General features: G+C 53.3%; 1 long non-coding RNA gene across 1 annotated transcript; it reads right to left on the bottom strand.

The window, feature by feature from the left end:
* Positions 1–742: 742 nt before the first annotated feature.
* Positions 743–1,792, bottom strand: LOC113936975. The gene is made up of 3 exons (XR_003524437.2): positions 1,460–1,792; positions 1,133–1,230; positions 743–881 (listed from the first exon to the last, which is right to left on the bottom strand). It is a non-coding gene; the product is annotated as an uncharacterized LOC113936975 (long non-coding RNA).
* Between the last annotated feature and the right edge of the window lie 22,479 nt (positions 1,793–24,271).

The raw sequence follows: 24,271 nt of genomic DNA, 5'->3' as shown, positions 1-24,271 counted from the left end.
TGAGTTAAGAAGTGGCACACTCGCGGCAAGTTTAAGCTAATATCCGCATCCCCGTGTTTGTTCTCATTTGCACACACCTTGGAATTTTACAAACATACAACAAAATTCATCTGTAATGTCCACCTGTCCCTTTTCTCTCCCTGAGACTTTATTTAGAAAGAAGTGGAAAGCCAAGGCCATTCTTTTAAATTAATAAATTTAAATTATGGGGGATTTAAATTCCTTACCAAATGGTAAAAGCAACCTAATAATGAGCAATATTTGTAAGTAGCACAACTCCCAGCGTGGGGCTTTCTAAATCTGATCTAGACGGGCACAACATTCATCTTTTACAATCGACGTTTCTCTTTGCAGAGTGATGTGGCTCTGCAAGGACATCTATCAGAGTAACCAAGCCTCAACTAGGAGGCGGTGACTTTTTCCCCTTCTCTCCCCACGTCCAAATGTGCTCAGCATGGTGTCAAGGAGGAAGACGGTGCTTTGGGGGAAATTAAAAATCTGGAATTATTGTTTAATCAGGCGACAGAAGAAAGAGCGCAGGCTGAGTAAGACCAGCCTGGCCTTGGATTCCTGCTACCTCCTCCCATTTGTAAGGGATGCCAAGCCAGTTCTCGCTCTGTAAGACAGGCCACCTCTTGGATTCTTGATCGTGCTTGGCACAGACCCTGGTACCTAGGAAGTGCTAAGCAGCATCTCCTACCATTATTACTATCTATATAGACTGAGGGTAATCCCACCTTTTCTGCAAGGGGCTTTGAGGATCACATGGGTTAGCCCTGAACGGCATCTGCCCTTTAGAAAAAGCCTTTGGCCAGAGCTGTGCCTAGACACCCCTGGCGCTGAGCGGGGCGAGATCCAAGGTCAAAGCCATCTCACACGGCCTGTAAAAGAGAAACAGAATCCCAAGTAAAGAGAGTTGAAGTTGCTGCTTTTTGAACTTTTCTTCAGAGGGAGTACAAGCCTGGGAGAAACCCGTGCCAGCTCCTTGTCCCCGCCAAGCCCCCTGTCCCCTGCCCACATGATGCCCACACAGAGCCTCGGCTGCTCCGGGACGCCCACCGAGCCCACAGCTGCAGTGCGAGTGCGGAGCATGTGCTGACCCCATGACAGTAATAACCGTGGGATTACCAACCCATGGCGAAAGTTCCAGGCTCTCCCCGGCACGAGCAGTTGGCGCTGATTATCTCATTCAATCAACCATCCCTTGAGGGAAATGCCATCATTATTCACCTTTTACAAGAGAGGAGAGCAAGGCACAGAGAAGTCAAGAAGCATGCTCCATGCTCCCTAGCTCTCACATGGAGCCAGGATTTGAACCCGGGCAGTGTGACTTGGAAGCCCGGGTGCCCGAGCCCCCCTGGCCTGCCTCCCCAGCCACTGCCAGAGCTGAGGGCTGATGTGGGCACCCCACCATCTAGGCCTCAACGAAACGACCACCCTTGGCAACTTGGTCCTTAACCTCAGATGCGGCGGAGCTGTCCTCTGCGAAAGCCGGGCGGAGGGTGGAGAGAAGAGAGGTTCTCTGCCTTGGGCACATTTTAGGAGGTATCGTGGGATGGGGAAGTGTGTTCCAGAAAGAGTGAGCTGGCCTTGGCGAGCTGTGCGTTCGTTCGGGCAGGAGCTAGCCGGGAGGCGGGGAACCCCCGAGGCCGGAATAACAAAGACCCGTCCAGGACAGCTCAGAAGTGGGGAGGAAAATGACCCAGTGGCCTGGGGCTTGGCCGGGGCCTCCCGGCCCCCCTGCTCACACCTGACCTCCACCTGCCTGGCTACATGCAGGCCGAACACAACCAGGGGCCTAATTGCTAAAGGACAATTCAGTTTCTGGCAACAAATCCATTCGTGACCTCACGGACACCCAGGACTTCGTTCCCGCGGTAAGCAGACGGCTGCCTTCCAAAGATGTCAGGCCTCCAGCCACAGGACGCTGGATTCTGCTGACGACCTGAGGAGCAGGAAACGGACTCTCCCCCGGGAGCCTCCAGAAGGAACGCAGCCCCTTGAGGCCCCTGTGGGACTTGTGACCTCCAGATCTGTAAGAGGAGAAATCGGGGCTGTTTGAGCCGCTAAGTGGATGGTCATTTGTTACAGCAGCAGGACGAAACAGACCCAGTTCTTATTTTATTTGGGTTAAAATGTTGATCGGCCGGTGGAAGGGGCACTGATGCAAGGTGTGCTGGGTACCTTGTAGTCATTTGGTCCAAAACCTGCATCTGCGTTTGGCCAGGAGGACGGGAGCCAGGAAGGCGGCTTCCCCCGGCCCCTCAGGACAGGAGACCGGGTCAGCCGGACACCAAAGACGCACCACGCATGCCGTGCGCCCATTTTCTTTGACTATCACGATGTCCTCTGTGCCTAAAAAGGAGACGATTCTCAAACTTGTAGAACAGGATTCTGCCGAAAGACACACTAAAGACCATGTTATTCCACTTTAATTATTTTGAAGGTGAGCAAAAGAGGCCCAGAAGGGTCAAGCGGCTCATCTAAGGCCACACAGCCAATCAACTTAAATGGAACAACACGGTTATCTCAAGCTCCCACCTGTTGTCAGACGGTCCTTCTGAACAGATCTGATTTGGCAGAACATAGCAGAAAGTGTGGGGTGTCCCCAGTATCTGTGTTCCTCCCTCAGCTCAGTTATACTTTTAGCTGGTCGCAGGACCACCCAGGATAAAGACACTTTTTCCTTGCCGTGAGGTGTGGCCATGGGACACAGCAGTGTGGAAAATGTTCTTAAAAGGAGCAGAGGAGGGGCGCCTGGGTGGCTCAGTTGTTGGGCGTCTACCTTCGGCTCAGGTCATGATCCCGGGGTCCTGGGATCGAGCCCCATGTTGGGCTCCCTTCTCGGCGGGGAGCCTGCTTCTCCCTCTCCCGTTCCCCCGCTTGTGATCCCTCTCTCGCTGTCTCTCTCTCTGTCAAATAAATAAATAAAATCTTAAAAAAAAAAAAAAAAGGAGCAGAGGAGACCCTTCTCTGTTCCTTTCTCCTCCCCACCCCCAGCTTGGAAAGGAGATCGGATGGCTGGAGCTCAAGCAACAATTTTAGAGCATGAGGATGGCAGAGTCACAAGTTGGAAAAGGCGGAGACTCCAAAAACTCGGTGAAGCCTCTCTAGCCAAAACTAAGTTAACCAATAAAGGAGGGGAAATTCAATTAGCAGGTTTTCTGGGAGAGCAAAACATGATTATTTCACAGACAGCTTTTTAGTAAAGACCTCGCATGCCCTCCATGCCTATTGCTGACCCTTCTAAATACCCACCCTGGGGAGGAGCCTGTTGGGTCCCTTTTCTAAGGTGATGCCCTGTCTGCAAGGTCCAGGATGGCTCAGCCTGGTGCACCCCTTGCCTCAAAGAGTGCTTCCCATTGGCCTATGCCAGTCACATGACCATACCTAACCCCAGGGAGGCTGGGAAGTGTCGGGTATATTCTGGGCAGCCCTTGCCCACAGTCAGGGGTCCGTTACTATGGGGAGAAAGGATGTTAGAGGTTACGAAGGTCCTTGCCACGTGGGAGTTTGACAGCTACTGAGGAAAAATAAATTCAGGAAGGAAGTTCCTTCTTGTCATATAGGCACAGAGCTGCGTTGTCCCTAGCTCTTACGCAGAGACGAATACTGAAATCAGGGTTGTCCCAGAAAATCCAGGCTGTGAGTCCATGTTTTCTGCTGCCACAGAGTCAGGCTGCCTGCATTCAGAGCGCAGCACCGTCACTTACTTAGCTCGGCGACCGTACAGGTTTCCGACAGCTGCTGTAACAAAGCACCACAATGTCAGCGTCTTCACACAACGCAACACACAACTGTCCTCTTACGGTTCTGGAGTTCGGACATCTGGAATGGGTCTCACTGAGCTGAAAGTCAAGGTGTCGGCCAGGGTGCGTGCCTCCTGGAGGCTCTGAGGAAAAATCTGTTTTCTTGCCCTTCCTAGCATCTAGAGGCAGGCCGAACCCCGTGATGGATTGCCTCTCCTCCCGTCTTCAAAGCCAGGAAAGGCCCATTTTACCTTTTTAACTCCGACACTGGCCCTCCCGCCGGGCTCCGTCCAACCCCTGGGCAGGACTGGTCCTGCCCACCTTCTTTCATCTGAATCAGTTGCTGATGTTGTTAAACTGGCTCCTTTCACGTGAAATTTCACAGTTCCTATCTCTCTTGACCTAACAGAAGATCCCACAGCCTGGGTCTGCTCCCCAGGACGATGACGTGGACTGCACTGAGCCACAGTTACCCGCAGGCCCCACCATTCCCTAGCACCTGTCGCCGGTCTGCTGCTTCCATCAGACCCCCGCAGGGAGTGCAGTTTGTAACATTTGCAAAACACAACAACACACACAAAATAAAACAAAACAAGAAATCATCTAGTATGCAGAAGGCGCCCAGTAAAGGGTAGTTCATACTACCCCTCCAGGCAAAGATGCATTAACACGCTGACTCTCAAGTCTGGATGTGCATTAGAATTCCCGAGGGAACTTTTAAAACTCTTGGTATCCAGATCAGTCACACCAGAACCTCTGGGGTGGGGCCCGGCTGAGTATTGCTCCAGCTCCCCAGGGACCCCAGCCCGCAGCCGGGGCAGAAAACCAGGGCATTTTCAGACCTCCACTGGCAGTCGGAGCTCAGGCAACCTCGAGCGTTCCTCAGTGTGGCTGCCGAGCAGACCTTCCTCCCCAGCCGTCGCTGTCAGAAAGAAAAAGAGGGCAAATGTGAGCCTTGCGAAACCATTCATGAAATGCCTGTGGCTCTAACAATGAGCCTTCACTGCCTGAGCATCCACTTCCTGCCGCAGATATCTGAAGGCTGGCGGGAAGCTTCTGGAAGCTTCCAACACTCGGGCAGTCCTTCACAGTGACTGGTGTGGGCTCCTCAGACGAATGAGGAGCAGATTCCAGACTCCGTAGCTCCCTTCTGTCCTAATCACAGACCCCCGGATGTTAGAGCCTGAGCATGGGCCCCTGATACCCCTGGAGGCCCGTTCTGGCTGCTTCCCCGGTGATTACAGGTCCTTTCTGCTCCTCATTCCGGGATGGGAAACCCCGGGCTGCTATCTCCTTGCACACTTTGGGGAGACGCTGACATCTCGAAGTCCCAGACGCAAGATCAGAGTGTGCTTTCGGCATTAGTAATGAGAAAGAAGCCCACCATTTATGAAGTGGGTTGATTGCGTCGGCAAACATTTATGGAGCTCCTACTGTGTGCAGGGCTGTATTCTAAGTGCTAGGGACAGATACAGTCTGATGGTAGGAACGGACTCCAAAGAAAGAAGCAAGAGGCTTGCCGGGCAGGGTGGGTGGGGGTCATGGTGCCGGGGAAAATAAAGCACGGATGGGGCGGGTGGGGAGAAGAGACCAGACTGAATATGTTTTCTCTGAATATGTTTCCCCAAAACATTCTAATGTTAGTTTCACGGAGAAAGAGACAGAGTCCATCCGAAGGGAGAGGTATATAAACGGAAGAAAGAACTCTCAGCTGGGCCTTCGGAAGGGACCTCGCTATTTTACCCACCAGAGCCCCGCTGCCCTCCACTACCCAGCTAACGTGTGACCGCGTTCCTGCTACGGAAGCCCCCGCCCCCCACAACCAGGCCCCCACGGGATCGAGCCCTCCCAGGGCCACCAGTCAAATACCTTCCAGGCCGGGCAGGCAACCAGGATGGGCGGCAGAGAGAGGCTGACTGCCTTTTCATGTGAACATTGCCCATTATTCTTTTTTTTTTTTTCCCCATTATTCTTACACACCGGCCGCTATTTTGTAATTTTTAGAAACATTCCCATTTCCTAGAAAACGCCATTTGCGCTAGCTTTGCCCGTGGACCTCCATCTCCCCTCTCAGCTGGCTGCTCTGGGTTCCCTCTTGGTCCTCCTCAGAACATGGAGTCTCCCCGAGGCCTTCCCATGACCCAAAATAGCCACAGGCAGGCTATTTTTACAGGACTCTGATGGCACAGGTCTGAGGGGCCAAGTGCCAGGGTGGTGCCGGGACTGGAACCCTTTATTATCCTTTATCATCCAGCACTGCATGGACTCGGGGGCGGGGCGGGGGGGCTGGAGGCATTCAGAAGCCCAGGAATGTTCCCACTGGTGACTGCCAGGGTGGAGGGAGGGCAGGCAGGCCTTGGTGGCTATAAACACGACACCCCACGCAGGTGGAGCCCAGCAGGCGGGCGGCCACGGGGAGGAAGGCAGTTTCCTGCCCCACATCCACTCAATCTGGTCCTCTCGCGGGGCCCAAGGAAGACATTTCCCTAAACATTTGCATGGCAGTTGCCTGGGTCCTCAGTCAAAATGCATGCAAATCCAAGTGCTGTGCCCCAAAGCTAATCCTTGACGGGCATTGTCTCTGAGATGCCCTGAACTGAATGCTCCAGGAAGAGGGATTTCATGTTCTTTCATCCCCCAAATGCATACTAAGCACCGGCTTTGTGCGGGCGATGTGCTGGGGGCTGGGCTGCCAGAAAGAGCCGGAGGGCCAGGGCACTCGTGCCGGGCAGGGGGAGATGGTCATACAGAACATACCCCGTGCCCTTCCAGTAACTGGTGATGTCTGTCAAGTGTGAGGGCAAAATTTAAAGCAGGTTTGTGCCAGAATATTCTTCGCAGCTCTATTTATAAGACCCTCAGACTAGAAATGCCCATCAACAGGGGATGGGGATACAAAGGTGCTGTATCATGATAGAATATTCTAGATCGCTGAGAACAGATGAGGCACCCAGCCACAGGGACGCAGCTCCGAACAGGCCATGAGAGCATACTGTGTGCTTCCACACATAGATGCCCCCAAAGCAGGAAAGTCAATGCATGGGGCTGGGAATACAGACAGTGGTTAGCTGCGGGTGGGGGGCGGTGGGGCCGTCCATCTCTAGCTCTGGGCGCTGGTTACCCGGGGTGTGTACTTTGTGAAGTCTCACGCATCCGGTCAGTTAAGATTTGTGCCCTTTTTTTCACGCCTTCACAAAAAGTTTACATGAAATAATAAAGCAGGGAAGGGAGGTGAGGAGGGGAGGGTGGTCCAGGAAATAGCACTGAGATAAGACAGAGGATGCCCAGTTACATTTGAATTTCAGGTAAACAAGGAATCACATTTTAGCATAAGGAGGTCCTGAATATTGCCAGACCCACTAGGCGTGTAAGCAGGACCGTGTCCCTGGAACTGGGACCCCTCCATCCCACCTTGCGGCCTCTGGGTGGAGGTTTGCAAACAGCACATCTGTTCCCCAGATGGGCCGTGCTGGCGTGCTGCCCAGGCCATGGACCCCAGCGGGTCGGCGACCCCCCGGGGGCAGCCCGGCTCTGCGCAGAGACCTAGAACTTGCGGGCAGGGAGCAGAAAACAGGAGCCCACAGCCGCGTCAGAAGACCTCGCTGCCTCCCAAGGCAAACATGGGGAAGACACATGGTGTCATCAGAGCCCGATGGATAACGGCCACCATAGGTCCTGAGTGCTCCACAACTATTCTGTACCTCTGTTGTGATCAGCAGCATTTATCAGATGCCTGCTGTGTGCCCCACATGCCGACGGGATCCCAGCACTTACCCAGAGCAGAGGTTTCGTAAAATCGTCAGTGCACTGAATGAACGAGCTGTTGGTTTGTTACCATAATCCTCGCGGGGGCTGTCACAACCCCCACGTACCACATGGGGGCGGGCTTCAGAACCCTCCCCTCCAGCCTTGGTCTCCTTCTCCACAGAACAGATAATGACAGTGACTGGCCCACGAGGCAAACAGTCCTGTGGGCTGGATGACTCTCTGCTGTGGGGGCTGTCCCGCCTCGGATGGGCTGCAGCAGCCCCCCTGGCCTCTCCCCGCAGACGCCAGCCACACACCCCTCCCCGCTGCAACATCCAAAATGTCTCCAGACACCACCAAGGGTCCCGGGGGAGAGAGAATGCTGGTTGAGGGCCTCTGGGTTGTTATGAAGATGAATGGGATGGGTTGATGTCCTGATGAGAAGGTCGCAGCAGGACACCCCCCTCCCTCCGCACTTAATAATCACTGTCAAACAGGGCCGTCTGACCTCACGCCAGGGCTGGCTTCTGAGCCTCACTGTGCACCCAGACGCGCGCGGGGCCTTGTTGGAGTGCATGCTCTGAGGTGGCGGGTCTGGGGCAGGGGAGATGCGCCCTTGCCCTTGGTGGCCCCCCCAACGCCCCCGTGCTGCCCGAGCCCTTGAGGTGCTTGTGGCCCAGAGGGGCAGGTAAAGAAGGCACACGCCACAGGTTGTTACTGCAATAAAGTCTTTCACCTCTTCCGCGTGCTGGGAAGTGTGCAGAACATAATAGGGCAGGTGGGAAGCAGCGCATCGTGAAGCCTTCTATCTGCAAATGCAAACCCATCAACTACAGTCTCAGGCCACCTTTTTGTGCTAATGAGCTTTATCGGCTCCAGGGCCGGGTTTAGCCCCCTGAGTGAGGAGGGACTGCATGGGTTGGGGGGCACATCTGCAGCCTGGCTTTTGTCAATGCCTTCCTTGTTTGTAGATCGCTGGAGGCGAGGGGGAGCTTGTTTTTTTTGTTTTGTTTTGTTTGCATTTTGATTTTTTTAAAGTTGCATTAGAATAGTATTTATCTTGATGACAGGGTTTTCTGTGCCTGAGGAAATGCCTCCCTGGCCTCTCCCTGAGTCCCAGCGCTGCTGGAGGGGCTCCGTGTGGCCACGTGGAAAAAACATGAGGCCAGAAATGACACTCCCCTTCGTCTAAACCCCACTTCTGTTTCCCTCTGGCTGTGTGGCTTTGGGCAGCGGCCTGAGCTCTGGGAGCCTCAGTCTCCCCACTGCAAGATGGGGCCAGTGGTGCTCATACCACCATTGGAATTAAATGAGATTATATACACAGAAGGTTTTTGGAGGGCTGATAAATAATAGTTAAGCAAAGTCATATTCAGATCCATGGCGTGGAAGCCGAGGAGATGCCAGGAAAGCCTGGGACAGGCCGAGTGGCGCTGTGGCTGGAGACTCTCCAGATGGGTCTGGAGGATAGGGGTGGGCTGAGAAAATCCCATGACCCTCAGGTGAAGGAGCCCCCGGAGCGCAAGGCTTGGAGGAAGGAGCTCTGGAGGCAGACAGGCGCAGTGGGGCAGCCCGGGAGCGGGGAGGCCCTGGCTGGAGGGGCCGGTGTGTCCGCACACCAGCAGCCCAGGTCCCCTCTCGCCTCGCCAGTGGGAGGGGAAGTCCCAGCCCCGCGTGGAGAGCCGCGGAGAACAGTCACCACGCCAGCAGCCACCTCCCCAGGTGCCAGACCTGAGTGAGCAGACCACTTCCTCTGTCACCAACCCCATGCGCCATTTTGGAGAACGGTCCAAGCCTAGAGGGAGGCAGCGACTGACCGGGGTGGCCCGGACACAGGAAACCAAATTGAAAATACAAAACAGAAGATTCTTCTAGGAGAGGCAGAGTCTGGTCTGGGTGACCATCCCCCAAATGTCCCCAAAAGTGGCCCCAGGAGGCATCCCCTACACCATCGCAAGTCGCGCCATCTTAGCGTGCACCACCTCAGCACACCTTGCCTTTGGGTCCAGAGCAATGTGTCACACGACCGGAGAGGCGCCAACATGTGGCGTCTGTAGAACGTCCGCTTTATCACCTTCATCTGTGTCGTCAGCACCATTACTAGCCCCTTTCGCGGATGAGTAGGGTGAAGCTCAGAGAGGTGGTGTAACCTGCACGTTGTTCACCAGCTAATACGCAGTAGAGGGGCACTGACGCCCAGCTCTGTCCAGTTCCAGAACAAACGCCTTCTTCCCCACGGGCCTCTCCCCAGAGGACTCAGTTTTGGCCAAATTCCTCTCAAAAGACACTAAACATTCTCCTGCACCCTCCAGTTTCTCTGTCTGTGAGAGCTGCCTCAGGGGAGACCCAGGACTGAGGGCTTCTTGGCATCTGAGGACATTGCTTCCCCCAGGACAACACACCTCCCCCAACCAGCCTTCTGCCCGTCCATCCCCCTGAACCCGTTACCTCTCCAAAGAGCCCAGCGGGGAGGGGCAGCCTCCAGGAAGTCAGGCTGCTGGGGGTTCAGTGTTGTGCCGAGGTCTGATTTCAGCAAGGAAATTGGCCAAGTCAGATTGCAGGATGTCAGAGAAAGTTCCTCAAAAATCGTGTAGCAAGGGAGGCAGAGAGGAGGGTGTTACACACCTCCCACACTTTTGGTTGACATGTGCATCTATCTATCTCAATAGATTTACCTCCTATAGCTAACATGATTGTCATCCTTCCAGAATTGCTTAAGCGTAAAAACAAGGCCACATGGATATCCTGTTACCCTGATAGGATGTGACAAGACCACTTCACCTCCACTGTCTTTTCCCAAAACCCCACAGCCCTGGTCCAACCATGAAGAAACACCAGGCAGACCCCGATTGGAGGGTGTTTCACAAAACCCCTGAGCGGTGCTCCCTAAGTGGCCAGATCATCCAAAACAAGGAATACTGGAGAAAGCGTTCCAGAGGAACAAGTCCTCGATTCCTCCAAGGAATCGAGGACTAAATGCAGTGTGACAGGGCCCCAGAGCAGGAAAGGGAGGGAAAAACTCTAAACAAACTCTAGAATTTAGTGAATAATAATGTGCTGGTGTCGGGCTCTTAGCTGGGACAACTGTACCCTGGTCATGTAGAATGATAACATAACGGGAAATTAAAACTGACTGAGGGATATGTGGGAACTCTCTGTACTGTCTTTGCAACTTTTCTTCCAAGTTCAAGGGCACCCTTGAAGTGCACAGGGAGCCCCAGGGAGCTTGTATATACAGGACTGTGCAAAGCCAAAAATTCTAACGTCCCTTTCAGCTCTTCTGCCCCAAATCCACTCCCCAGTAGCTAAAATGTGATGTGTGGCTTTTTCTTGCCTTCGGGAGTTCTTTTATTTCTTTTAAAGATTTTTTATTTATTTGAGAGAGAGAGAGAGACAGAGCATGAGCAGGGTGGAGGGGCAGAGGGAGAGGGAGAAGCAGGCTCCCCGCTGAGCAGGGAGCCCAATGTGGCGCTCGATCCCAGGACCCTGAGATCATGACCTGAGCCGAAGGCAGACACTTAACCAACTAAACCACCCAGGCGCCCCCGGGAGTTCTTTTAAAAGAATCTTCTGATACCAGATGACCCATCCTTTTGGAGGAGTTCCAAAGGAGGTTGGGGGTGTCTCTGGAAAGATCCACACTTGGTCACACTTCAAGTAACATAAAACCCACATGGTCTGAGCTTCCACCCAGCACCAGGCCCTCTGCTTCCTCACATCACCCCATAAAGCAGAGACTGTCATTAGCCCCGTTTTGAAGAGGAGGAGACTGAAGGCCTGAGTGCCAGCCAGCAGGGATGGAGCTGGGATTCGGGCCTAGAACCCCGATGGCAAAGCCCACACCAGTCACACCACATCGCAGCACCTCCTGGGGCTTCTCTTCCACTAGGGTACATGCCCCTCTCCCCCTCCCTGTCCCCACAGACCAGCAACATCAGTGCCACCTGGGAGCTGGCTAGAAATGCCTCCAGCTGCCCCAGTGTGCATTGTAAGGAGCTTCTGGGGCACTGGTGAGCACATACAGCCTGAGAAGCCGGTTTGGACCCTCTCCCCTTGTAAGGGACTCCAGTGAGAGGCCCCCAGACCCGCTGTGACTTGGGAACACGTGCTGAGAGTGGGACAGCTGTGCCGGGAGGCTCCGTGACTTGGCCCAAGGACATTCGGGTCTCACGCTTCAGCCAGGCACTCAACTGGCACCTTCCTGCTTCCGGCCCAGGAAATGGCTTTAAAAAGCTCCCTTAGAAGCCAGCCCTGGGAACCCTGGCCTGGTCTGTCCCTCAAGTCCCTGGAGAGGCCACTCTGCCAGGCTGGCTCCTTGTACTTACCACATAGGGTCCCCCTGCAGGCCAGTGGGCGGCTGACCCCACCCCAGTGATGCAGTCATGGACCCCAGGCATTTTGGGGATTTACACCACCTCCAGCACAGAGTAAGCGCTGGGACAGGGAGACAGCTGGGGAGGAGGGTATGGACGCAGGACATGCTCTGCTTTCCTCTGACCTCTGCCCTTTGTGGGCAGGGAAGCTTCTGGTAAGGGTCTGGGCTCTGCAGCCTGGATTTAGGACTGTTTCAGACCCCACAGCCCGTGTGGCCTTCGCAAGCTGCTGCACCCATGTCCCAGCCTTGACTTCCCCATCCGCACAATGGAATTCACGGCGGAGGGGGGGGGGGCTGGTATCCTGAGACGAAGCAAGACGCTACTGTAAGAGAGGGCAGTGAGCCTGGGGCTTAGACTTGATGAATGTTAGAAAGGTCAAAAATGGACAAAAAAGCAGTAGGATCAAAATGGGGTGTGGCCAAAAACCCAGACAGTCCCCAAGGGGACCCTGAACCCGAGTGAAGGAGCCACGTCCAGGGGACACCACACAGGAGGATGTAGCCATTCCTGAATGCGGAGACAAGTGCTCTTCCCATGGTGGGGGCAACCCCTGGGCCCCCGACAGCTCCAAAATCCAAGGGCAGGGCCCAGTGACAAATGAAAAATCAGGGCACTTGTTTGAAAAGTACTAAGAATTTCAAGACAGTGACCGCAGACCGTTAAACCAACCATGGGAGCCCTTGGAGTTCGGGGCCCTGAGCAGCTGACCAGGTCACAGGCCCGTGAAGCTGGCCTTGCCTCGGGGCCTCTCTGCTTTGAAAGTGAAATCCAGAAACCACTGTAGACAGAGGCCTTTACTGCACCAGCTGGGCCCCTCCAGCCTCCCCCAGTGGCTCCCCAGTGGCTCCCCGTCGGTCAAAGTGCAAATGGGTCTGGCAGTCAGTTATCACCATTATCAAGACGGGGTGGAGGGAAGAGGAGAGGGGCTCTGGGAGAAGTCAGATTGTCAGCAGGCAGCTACAAGAGATTAAGTCCATCGATGCCGGCAGCCAGCAAGCTGCCAGCCACCTGCCACGATGCTAGAGATGGCACTTCTCCAGTTCCTGTGGTCCAGGAAGAAAATCCGCTCGTACAGAGGGACACCCCCTCTTCCAGGCAGTGGGCAGGCCTTCTGAGCCTTCTACACATCCCTTAGGCACCCTGCGGGGTGGAGCCCGGCATTGGGTAGAACCCCGTAGCAGGGGCGGACCTTCCCAGAGCAAACCTGGGTTGCCTCCGGCCAATGGCAGCCAGGAGAACAGGCCTGAGCCTACAGACTGGGGGATCCACACTTGGAAAGCCTCCTGGAGGCCTTCAGATGGGAGCACGCAAGAGAAGGGAAGAAAATGAAGCAAAAGGAATCTGGGGGTGCCTGGCTGGTCAGTCGGTGAAGCATGCAACTCTTGAACTCAGGGTTGTAGGTTCAAGCCCCATGTTGCATGTAGAGATTACTTAAAAATAATAATAATAATACCTTAAAAAAACACCACAAAAGATTCTGGCAGGGGCATCACCAGAGCACCAGGCAAGGGCCCATGGGTGGCAAGGCCAGGTGATAGGAGGAACGTGCTCTTCCACATGGGCTCAACTACCCCAGCAACAGTTCCACGACATGCTCCTATCAATAGCTACGCCCTATAGAGGAGGAGCCTGAGGGTCAGAGAGGAGTCTTCTCTCTGGGCTCACACAGCTGACCAGTGGCAAAAGCTGGATTTAGCCCAGATTCAAGTCACATGCAGTTTCTTCTTCCTTCTCTCTCCTCCAGAATACACAAGCAGAATCAGTCTCTTCCTACTGCAACCCAGAGAAGGCAGGGGTCCAGGGGGAGTGCCGGGGGGTGACAAGGATGCGGCAGTGGGGGCAGAAGGCATCACTTGACTCAGTTCTTCTAAGTCAAATGACATTTGATTATCAGAGGGAAGTCCTGGGCTCCCTCCCCCACCGCCATCGGGCTTCGAAGGTAGGCTGCTCCAGGGGGATCACACGCCCCATCACGTGTGCACCCCAAAAAGGCCTGCCCGTGGTTTAATGCTCTGCTGTCAGCCTCTGGAAGTTCTTAATCATTTTTGAAAGCAGGCCTGCATTTTCATTTTGCACTGGGCCCTACAAATTCTGAAGCTCATCCAGCCCCACTGTCCCAGGTATCATGCAAAGGCAGGGTCCCGCCCCACGTGGAACATTCCAGGTGCTGGCTGGCCAGACCACAGTCATTGCCTTGATGTGCTCCTTCCCGGAGCCCAAATTGCCCCTAATAGGGGCAGATCTGCAGCCTCTGGCTGGTCTGGAGCTGAGGAACTTGGCTGCAGCTGGAACTCCCCAAGACCGGCTTGTCCTTACCAGGTGCCCAGGAAGACCGTCCCCCCCAGAGAGCCTGCTGTCTACCCCTCAGTGCCGCACGTCAAGAAATTTGCTAGCCACCCTCCCCTTCCCAGTCTTGGGCAGTGTTGCTCTCCCAGGAATGGCTGCACCTCTTCCGCCCCCCAGGTTCTTCCCTCCATCCGCCCACCTCAGGGAGGGCCCACCGATCTCCCCCTATGTGCTCAGGCTGTAGAAGTTACCAGCGCTGGCTTCTTGCCTCTGGGTGGGGTGGAATGCGGAGGTGTTTATGCCACCCCATTTGTCTCACCAAATGCAGAGACAACTGTCACCTTTGCCACCACTCTCGGCCCCCCCCTTCCCATCCCCCAGTATGCATTCCCACATCTTCGGGAAAGAGCACTTAGAATGTTCTTACAGGATGCCCACCCCACTTGAATCCCTGTGGCTTGGGCAGGGAAAGCCCCACTCCCAGAATCCAAGGGTGGCTACGCGGCCCACGCCTGGCCAATCAGCTTATTCCACCTTCTAGGCCTCAGCAACTGGTTCAGGGAGAAGAACGTGACCCAAACTGATATGATCTGAGTTAATTCTATGGAAGTGTTGGGAAGAAAGAACCTGACTTTCGATTGGAAAGGGAAGTGGGGAGATGTAAACTTTGACTCAGGGGCCAACTGGAGAGGAAGACAGAGCCAGATTTGGAGAGAAATCAAGTCCTGATGACAGCATTTGAGCCCCTGGATCCAGCCATGCCTGAAGCTAGACCAGACCATTTCAGTCACATAAACATTGTCTTCCTTAAGTCAGTTGAGTCAAGTTTTGTGTCACTCATGCCAGAAAGAGCCCAGAGCAATATACTGTCTCCCTCTGTTGTGAAGGATACAGTCGTGCATGAAAAGAACCCACACTTACCTCCCCAAAACAGTTGCCCAGGACTTGGAGAAACACTGGTTTTTCTTTCTAAGGCTCTTTGGCCAGGAATCCTTCCAAAGAGTGTTCCTGTACTTTCTTGCAGCACAGAAGAGGTTACATCCCTTGTAGCACGGAGAATCCTGGTCCCAGGTACAGGCCCCCTGCAGAATTCCCTTCCCTCGAAAGTGGGCAGTGACTATGACTGAAGGTCACTCCCATGAGTAAGTTACTCATTCGTTGACTTGGAGTTCACCAAGGGGGAGATTATCCTGGATGGGCCTGACCAAATCAGGTGCGCTCTTAAAAGGAATGAGGCCCTTCTGAAATTAGGTATTGAAAGTGTAAGGGAGTCTAACGAGGGCAGTCACCTGGTAAAGACCTATGAGTGGCTTCTAGAAGCTGAGAGCCATCCCTAGGCAACAGTGAGTGGAACAATGGGGTCTCATTCTTGAGTTGCCAACAACTTGAGGGAGCTTGGAGGTGGGTCTTTTCCCAGTTGGGACTCCAGATGAGAACACAACCCAGCCCACAACTTGTGTGCAGCCTTGACAGACCCTAAGCTGAGAACCCAGCTAAAACGTGCTGACTCCTGACCAACCCATTTATTATCGTGAGATAATAAACGGGTGTTGTGTGAGCCACTGAGTTTGTGAGAATTTGCAGCATTGGGGGCGCCTGGGTGGTTCAGTTGGTTAAGCATCTGACTCTTGGTTTCAGCTCAGGTCATGATCTCAGGATTGTGAGACTGAGCCCCGTGTGGGACTCCTCACTGGGTGTGGAAGCTGCTTAAAATTCTCTCTCTTTCTCTAAAAAAAGAAAAAGAAAGAAGAGAGAAAGAAAGAAAGAAGGAAGGAAAGAAAGAAAGAAAGAAAGAAAGAAAGAAAAGAAAGAGAAAGAAAGAGAGAGAGAGAGAGAGAGAAAGAAAGAAAGAAAGAAAGAAAGAAAGAAAGAAAGAAAGAAAGAAAGAAAGAAAGAAAGAAAGAAAGAAAGAAAGAAAGAAAGAAAGAAAGAAAGAAAGAAAGAAAGAAAGAAAGAAAGAAAGAAAAAGAAGGGAGGGAGGGAGGGAGGAAGGGAAGGGAAGGGAAGGGAAATGTGCAGCATGGAAAACGAACACACCTCTCCTCTGCCTGCCTCTCTCTCACTCAGGTCTCTGCTCAAGTGTCACCTCCCCAGAGGCCTTCCCCAACCTCCCTGTCTCAGGCATGCTCCTGCCCCATCACCCACCACCCCGTTACTCGCGTTCATGGCCCTTCCACCTGGCCCGGCATCTACACCACGTGCTTGCTGATTCAGTACCAGCTCCTGTTTGGATCCGGATCTCCAGGGAAGAGCCTGGGCCCCGGGGCCCAGGAACAGGCACATGAGAAGGACGTGGTTAACGCTGGCTGAACAAATGAGTGAGTGAGTGAGTGAGAGAGTGAATGAACGAACTAGGAAGTGAATGAAGAGCCACCAACTTAATTGCCCAGGAGTGCTGCCAAGTTGCAGCTCTTGTGGGGAGCAGATAAGACTGCGGTTTCCAAAGTTCCGGTTCCTCTTGAGCAGCTGAGGCACTCCCCATGACCCCTGTGGCCAGGGCTGTGACCCACCCCCTCACGGCTCATGTGAACGAGAGGCTTGGAGGCCTTCTCCCCAGGGGCCCCTGTCGAGTGGAGGCCCACATCCCAGGGCCAGAGCTGCCCCCCATTCTGTGTGGCCCGGGCCTGTTTACTGACTTCCCCATGCCTTGGTCTTCTTATCTACAAAATGGGTACAGCAAGAGTTTACCTGGCTCCCGACGCTGCTTGAGGATTAAATGAACTCATACATGTGCAGGCTGAGAATGGCCCCAGCCAGTGTCCAGTAAGCAGGTGTTACCACAGAAACAAATTCACAGTGCCATGGAGAGGGGTGGTCTTCCATCAGTCCCTCTCCCCCACCCCCCGTTCCTGGGGCAAGCTGTGGCACGTGATTGGCCTGATCTGGGGCCAGGCCAAGCCAGAGCAGGGAATGTGACAGACCCTTAGTACGACGATGTCCCGAGGCCATGGGTAGAGGGGCCGTGTTGGCAGCTGAGGGAGTGGTTTGCCATGTTGCTCCTTCACCTTTGGGGGAGTTGCCCAGAAGAAGCCCCAGTGCCCCCTTTGCCTGGCCCGAGCAGTCTCTCCATCCCCACCACCAGCCTCACTCTGGAAGACCCCGAGAGACACTGAACGCCCAACTCCCAGCCAAGAGGCGAGGCAAGGGCAGCTCTTTGGGGAGGACAAATTGAGGAAGGGGGCTCGGGCCCGATGGGCCCCGGGCACCCTGACTGGGTGACCCTGGGGGAACGCAAGCACCTGCCAGGCCCGTCGCGGGGCTGGTGTCCCAGCAGGGACCGCGCCATCCAGGGGTGGGGCACGGCCAAGAGCCACAGCCTCCGAGGGGGCCAGAGGGAGGAGCATAAGTATTTCTCACAAATGGTGAAATACACATTCCCATCTCTGGCTGGCTTCCACCCCAGGCTCCTCCGTGCCCCTCCCCTTCCTTCCTCCCTCGAGCTGGGTCCCCAAGCGCAGGGCAGAGCAGAAGTGTCCTGGAAATGTGGTGTCGACAGCACATTGCCCCAGACAGCCCCTGTTGCCTTATCTCACCCCGCTCCCAGGCCCGGCCACTGGCACATTTCATCACCGGCCCCCAGAGTGAGCCGCCTGGACCACGGAAACTGTGCTCAGCGCATGCGTAGGGAAAATTCCCAGTTGATGTGCCAGCAAATTGACTGCGGCCAAGTACAACTTAGGATCGGGCAACCTTCAAGCGGCTCCCAAGTACGACGCAAGGACACGCTCCTCAAGGGACGCTGTTGACTCTCTGACGGGCCCCCAGCCATCCCCGCCTGTCTCTGCAGCCAACTTGTCACCCAGAAGGGATGAGCACCACCCTCATGGAGCGGAGGCCCATGTTCACTGACAGCCAAGTGTTGGCTGGTCATAAATCAGGCCCGCTCATCAGCCACGGGAACCCCAAGCCGGGTCACAGCCACACAGTGTGGGGAAACAGGGGGCCTGTGGGCGGGGAGGGCACACATGTTATCACAGCTGCTGGACCTCCGCTGACCACCCCGTCCACATTACAGCACCCTCTCTCTGACCCTGCCCGAGGGAGCTCCCACCTCAGCCCACACTTGGAGTCACCTGGGAAACCTACAAAAATGCAGATGTCTAGGCCCACTCCAGAGATTCTAAGGCAATTGGTCTGGGGTATGGCCCAGGCATCAGGATTTTAGAAGTCCTTTGGATGACTCCAAAGGAAGCCGAGGTTGAGAACACAAGCTCCAGGTTCAGGAGCAGAGCCATGGCCCACAGGCTTGAAGGCTGGGCCCCACCCCACCGCAAGGATCCCACAGTCTGAGGTGTGAGCAGAGCCCTGGAATTGTGCAGTGCATAGCATATGCAACTGGACCGAGCAGCCATGATGGGGGCACGGGAGAAAATGAGCATCCAATCTTCTTTGTTGAGAAATAACTATGCAAAGTGCAGGTTCGAATCCTGGTCCTACGGTTTGTTCAGGGAATTTGTGCTCAGTTCCTCCAACTACCAGTCATGGAGCTGATGGTCTCTGGAAGGAGACAGACAAAAAATAGAGAATCTCACAAATGACTATAAATAACAAATTTGACACAGGCACATGATGGAAAATATCAATAAGGTAAGTGTGGAAGGCAGAATAATGGTCTCCAAAACTCGTCCACGCCCCAATCCCCCAGAGCCTGTGAATACCCTAGCTCATGTGACGTAGGGAATTAGGGCTGCGGACGGAATTAAGGTCACTGAACGGCTGACCTTTTTCTTTTCTTCATGTATCAGCTAGAGTCTTTTTTCTTAATATTAAACGTTAGGTACGGTTGATATATATGATGATTCCATATGCATAGATTAGAAGGTCTTAAAGCTGTGGGGTTACTTAGGCAGCCAACAGGAAAAAGAAAGGCATGAGGGATTACAGAGTGGAGTGGGGGCTTGTGGGCAAATTAGAATGAGCCACTTCTAAGGGAACAAGTTAAAGATGGTGTTTGTCCTTTTTTTTTTTAATTTTAAATTTCTACTCCTTATTTTATTTTACATTTCAGTTTACATTGAGGAAATCTTTATTGTTTTAAATATATTTAATTATTAAAATTATTTATTTATTCGTTTATTTACAGAGGCGTAATGAACATGTAACATTATGTTAGTTTCAGGTGTGTGCCCATGATGATTCAATGTTTGCGTGCACCGTAACGTGATCACCACAATAGTCTAGTTAATGTCCCTTGCTTTACATTGTTACAAAATTTTTTTCTTTTTTTTCCTTGGGGTGTTGAGGACTGTAAAGTCTACTCCCTTAGCAACTTAGCTATATGCAATATGGTATTATTAATAATGGACACCGTGGTGTACCTTTCATCCCCAGGACTTATTTATCTAAACAGCCGATCTAGAGGTGAAGACATTATCCTGGGTTGTCTAGGTGGGTCTGATGGAACCACAGAGACTCTTAAAAGTGGAAGATAACACATACTTAATGTTACATGTCAATTATGCCTCAAGGAAAAAGAAGTGGAAGAGAAAATTAAAAGAGAGAACAGAAAGACAGCAGATTGAAGACCTCCTCGATGTGCCTGGCCTAAGGATGGAGGAAGGGGCCACAAATCATGGCACCACATCCTGCCAACAACCCAGATGAGCAGGAAACAGGGGCTCCCCAGAACTTCCAGAGGGGAGTGCAACTGGCCAGCATCTTGCACTTGGCTTTGTGAGACCCTGAACAGAGCCGGATGAGACCCTGCACCTCTGACACATGTAGATGGTGGTGATGTGTTATGATGGGAAGTAGAAAACGTGTATAGTGTCGTCTGGTTTGGGGGTCAGAGAAGGAGGCTTCCAAAAGAAGTGGAGTTTGAGGTGAGACACACAGGATGAACAAACATCAACCCGGCAAAGGGAAGAGGCAGAAGTGCAAGGGCCCTGAGGCCAGAGGGGACCTGGTACAAGAAAGGGAGGAAGAGAATGAAGCCCAGTATGGCTGGAGGGCAGACCATGGATGGTGTCACTGCCCCTTTGGAGCCCCAGATTCCTCACCTGTGAAGTGGGATTATAACAGTGTTCCATGACTGTGATGATGAAGTAGGCCCAGGAGCCGTGTAGCAAAGTAGCTGGAAGAATGGGCTCTGCAGTCACACCAGACCTGTATTCAAGCCCTAAGTCTTCTGGTTACAGCCTAGGTGACCTTGGCAGGCTATTCCCCTCTCTGAGCCTCAGTTTCCCCATCTGTCAGGCTGCTGTGAGTTTTAGATAAGAATGTGTTGGGCATGCTCAACAAATGCTGGGTGTCATTGTTAGGAGACTGAAGGCCAGAGCTGGAGAGGAATGCACTCAAGTTCATAGCCTGGTGGCTGAGAGGGGTGGAAATGAGTCTCCTGGCCCTGGCCTTGGACCTGCACAGTTTCTCTGTCTGCAGGACCACAGCCAACTGAGGCTGTGAAACTCAAACCAGGAGAGCTGTGTGAATGTGAATGTGCACATGTGCGTGTGCACAGCATCTGTGTTGCAAGAGCATGTGGATGTGCTACAGAATGCATGCATGCAAATGTACACATGAGAGCGTGCATGTACGTGTGAGTGTACAAGAGGGTGTGTTGTATAAGAGTAAATGTGTGAAATGCCAGGTGTGTCTGCATATAAACAGGCATGTGTGCTGTGAGTGTGTGTGTGCGCGCACATGTGGATGTGCAAGTGAGTGTGTACATGAATGCACACACATGAATAGGAGTTTGCATGTGTGTGTAAACGTGCCTGGTATTGTTGAATGGAAGAGTGAAGACACCTACATGGCTTGGGGGACAGACAGACAGTGGCCAGTGAGTTCTTATGTCTGATCAACTTCAGTCCAGCCGAACAGGGACAGTGGAAGAAATATTTAACAAAAGGCTCCTGGCCCTGGTGGGTTTCTTGCAACTATAGGCTCTCATAATGTTCTTCCAGAAAGCAGCTCACCCTCAAGGCATGTTTCACAGAGATGGGAGGGGAGGGGCGGGGAGCAATCCCTCCTCCGAGCACTTACTCTATACTGGGCACTATGCTAATGACTTCACACGCATCATCTTATTTAGTTCACCCAACAGCCATATTGTTCACTTTACGAATGACAAAACTGAGGCTCAAGGAGCTAGGTAAGGCTCAGTGTGATGTACTGAGTTTTGAAGACTTTAATTCTCCATCCCTCTCTGTATTCAAAACACTTTGCGAAGTGACTTTGCAGCTGCAACCATCAAAATGTAGCTTTTAGGGGCACCTGAGTGGTTCAGTTGGTTGAACGTCTGACTCTTGGTTTTAGCTCAGGTCATGATCTCAGGGTCGTGGGATCAAGCCCCGCATTAGGCTCTGTGCTCAGTGGGAAGCCTATTTGGGATTCTCTCTCTTCCTCTCCTTCTGCCCCTCTCCCCGCTCTCATTCTCTCTCTCAAATAAATAAATAAATCTTAAAAAAAGAAGTAGTATTTATTTCCCCACCTCTGGAATCTGGATTGGTCTTGTGACTTGCTTTGGATACCAGAATTGCTGGAAATGATGTGGCACCATACCTCAGCTTAGAGCTCAAACAGCCTTGCATGCTTCTGCTCTCGCTCACTCTCTCTCGGACTCCTGTCTCCATCAAGAGAACAAGCCTGCCAGAGAATGAGAGACACACTACCCAGTTGTCTCCATCACCCTGGATGATAGTCAGCTGCTCCCCAGAAACAGAGGCTCCAGCTGACCCAGCACCTGACCACAAATGCATGAGGGATCCCAGCTCAGACCAGAGGACCATCCAGGTGATGGTTCAAGCTAAACTGTTGACTCACCAAATCATGTTGTTTTAAGCAACTAAGTTCGGGGATCAATTGTCACACAGCAACAGCTAACTGATACACTCATAATGATACAACTGTTAAAAGTAGAGTCAGGACCCAAAGCCAGGTTTGTTTGATTCCAAAATCCATGCTCTCAACCCCTATATTCAACCACCTCCCAGAAGGGAACGAAGTAACAAAGCCCAAAGCTGCTAAAAATCCACTCTGGCTTCCCAGACGTCAGTCTACACCTTCTTTGGAACATGCCTAATCCCTGCTGTCACCCACCTTGAGACCTCCTGGCTGTGGCTCTGGCTCTTTTGCCCCCCTTCTCTTCCCAGAGTCCAGGTGGGGATGGAGCACTCACTTCAGCCTTGTGTTTCCCCCGACCTCCCATTTTAGCAACACCATCCCTCCTCATTTGCCAAGTTCGTTCAGAGTGTTGGCAGAACGAGCCCAGGGTTTCTACACGTACATATCAGCAGCTGTAATAAAAAGCAGCTGTAAGGTCTAAAAATAGCCTACGCAGGCTGCCAGGGATGCCAGGTTCCCGGCTATGGAGAAGAATCAACCCTAAGGTGGGGGCACCATCTTCTGGGGAGACGAACAACTGCCACACACCCAGGGTAGCCCTGGGCCAGGCCGAAAACCTGCCTGTGGGCTTGGCTGAGCCTGGGTCCCTGGGAGCAAAACCCCTCCGGGAGGCATAGATGGGGAGCCAGGCCCTCTCCTTGGGGAAGTCGAGGCAGGGCCCAGAGAGTCCTCCAGAGCAGGGATCTCATCTTGCCCCTTTGTCAAGCCTTTCTCTCCCCTTCTGCTTCTCTCTTCCCGCATCATCACCTCCATAAATAAAAGTTCAGGCTGTGGAGGGACACAACCCAGGTTCCATCCTCACGAGCTGCGACTTCATCCCATGAGCCTCAGCTTCCTTGTTACCTGGCCTCGCTGGGTGGTCCTCAGGGCCCACAGGACGCGCAGGTGCAGAGCTGAGCACAGCACCCGGCAACTGTTGTTCCTTTTTAGAGAAGGGTGGCAATGATGGCTATCCCTCCTCTCTTCGTCTCCCTAATCCTTGCCCTCCTCCTGGCCCCCAGGTCTCCCCCTGCTCCCCTTGGGCCCCTGACCTGGCCCCCCGGCAGGTTCAGAACTGGGGCCCATCTTGCTGAATTCCACCTGCAGCCCGGCCCCGTTGCCGCGACCCGCCCCACATCTGGCTCGTAGAGGGAGCCTGGGCAGGCACGCTGCCACCCTCCCACCCCTGTCAACTCTCACAACAAGCCCTGGGGACGGTTGGGCTCATGGCTGGATCCCAGGGCCTACAGTGGTGTGTGGCACATAGTCGGTGCTCGATCAATGCTTGTTGAGGGACCGAAGGAACGAGCAGCATTCTTATCATTCCCATTTTACAGATGAGCAACGGAGGCTCCAAGAGGTCGGCTAGCATGTAGCAAAGCACAACCGTCGGAGGTTGAGGGAACCCAGGCGTGGGTGGATGAACGGTCCCAGAGGCAGGGTTTGAACCTAGTTTTACTGGCACCAAAGCCTGAGTCCTAACCACCGACGATTGCCCATTCTCCCACCTCTCCTAGCTGATTTCTCCAGCTCAACACGCTTGCAATCCAGAGACTGTCATGCACGTGCTGTGTGGCCTTAGATAACTCACACAACCTCTCTGAGCCTTGGACTCTACCTCTGTAAAACAGAAAACCAACCTAGCTGCCCTCAGGCAGAATTTCCCTCAGTTCATTTTTCATCCAGTTTCTCAGTATCTAGTGCTGGCATGCAGTCAGTGCCAAATAAATCTTTGTTGATGAATTAATTGAAAAGACACGTTTACTTTAGAGTGCAGAAGTCTGCCCAGAAGCTCTGGGTTGATTGTCTCCGGGAACATATTTCTCCTCTCGCCACTTAAAGAAAGAGAAACTGCAGAAGGCAGGAGGGCCGTGGGGCGCACGGTTTATGTGAGAAAGGGCAAGGGGAACCCTTGTCAGCAGAGCCCCCAGACCCTTGGATAAAAGATCTTTCTCCTACATCAAAAAATAGGCAAGTGCCTGAGAAGCTTTCTATTAAAATGAAATGTTGAAGGACTAGTTGCCACATGGCTTATGATCCCAGCCTCAGGGGAGGATTTTGAGGAACACCAACTCCTGGTTCTGTGCTGTTGGCTGAGAAACGTCCCGCTTTCCTCTACCCCTGCAGGAAGCTGATGGCTCTTCCCTTCTGTGCCAGTGCTGTGCCAGGCTCTGAGAGACTCCTTGAGCAAGCCAAGCCCACTCCCTACCCTGAGGGGGCAATCCAGAAGGTTCTGAGCGGAATCCCTGAGGTTCCAACAGAGTAGCCACGAGTTCCCAGTGCACGCGTTCA

The sequence above is a fragment of the Zalophus californianus genome, chromosome 8 (assembly GCF_009762305.2).
Source record: "Zalophus californianus isolate mZalCal1 chromosome 8, mZalCal1.pri.v2, whole genome shotgun sequence".
Taxonomy (NCBI): Eukaryota; Metazoa; Chordata; class Mammalia; order Carnivora; family Otariidae; genus Zalophus; species Zalophus californianus.
This window is presented reverse-complemented; position numbering and strand designations above follow the sequence as displayed.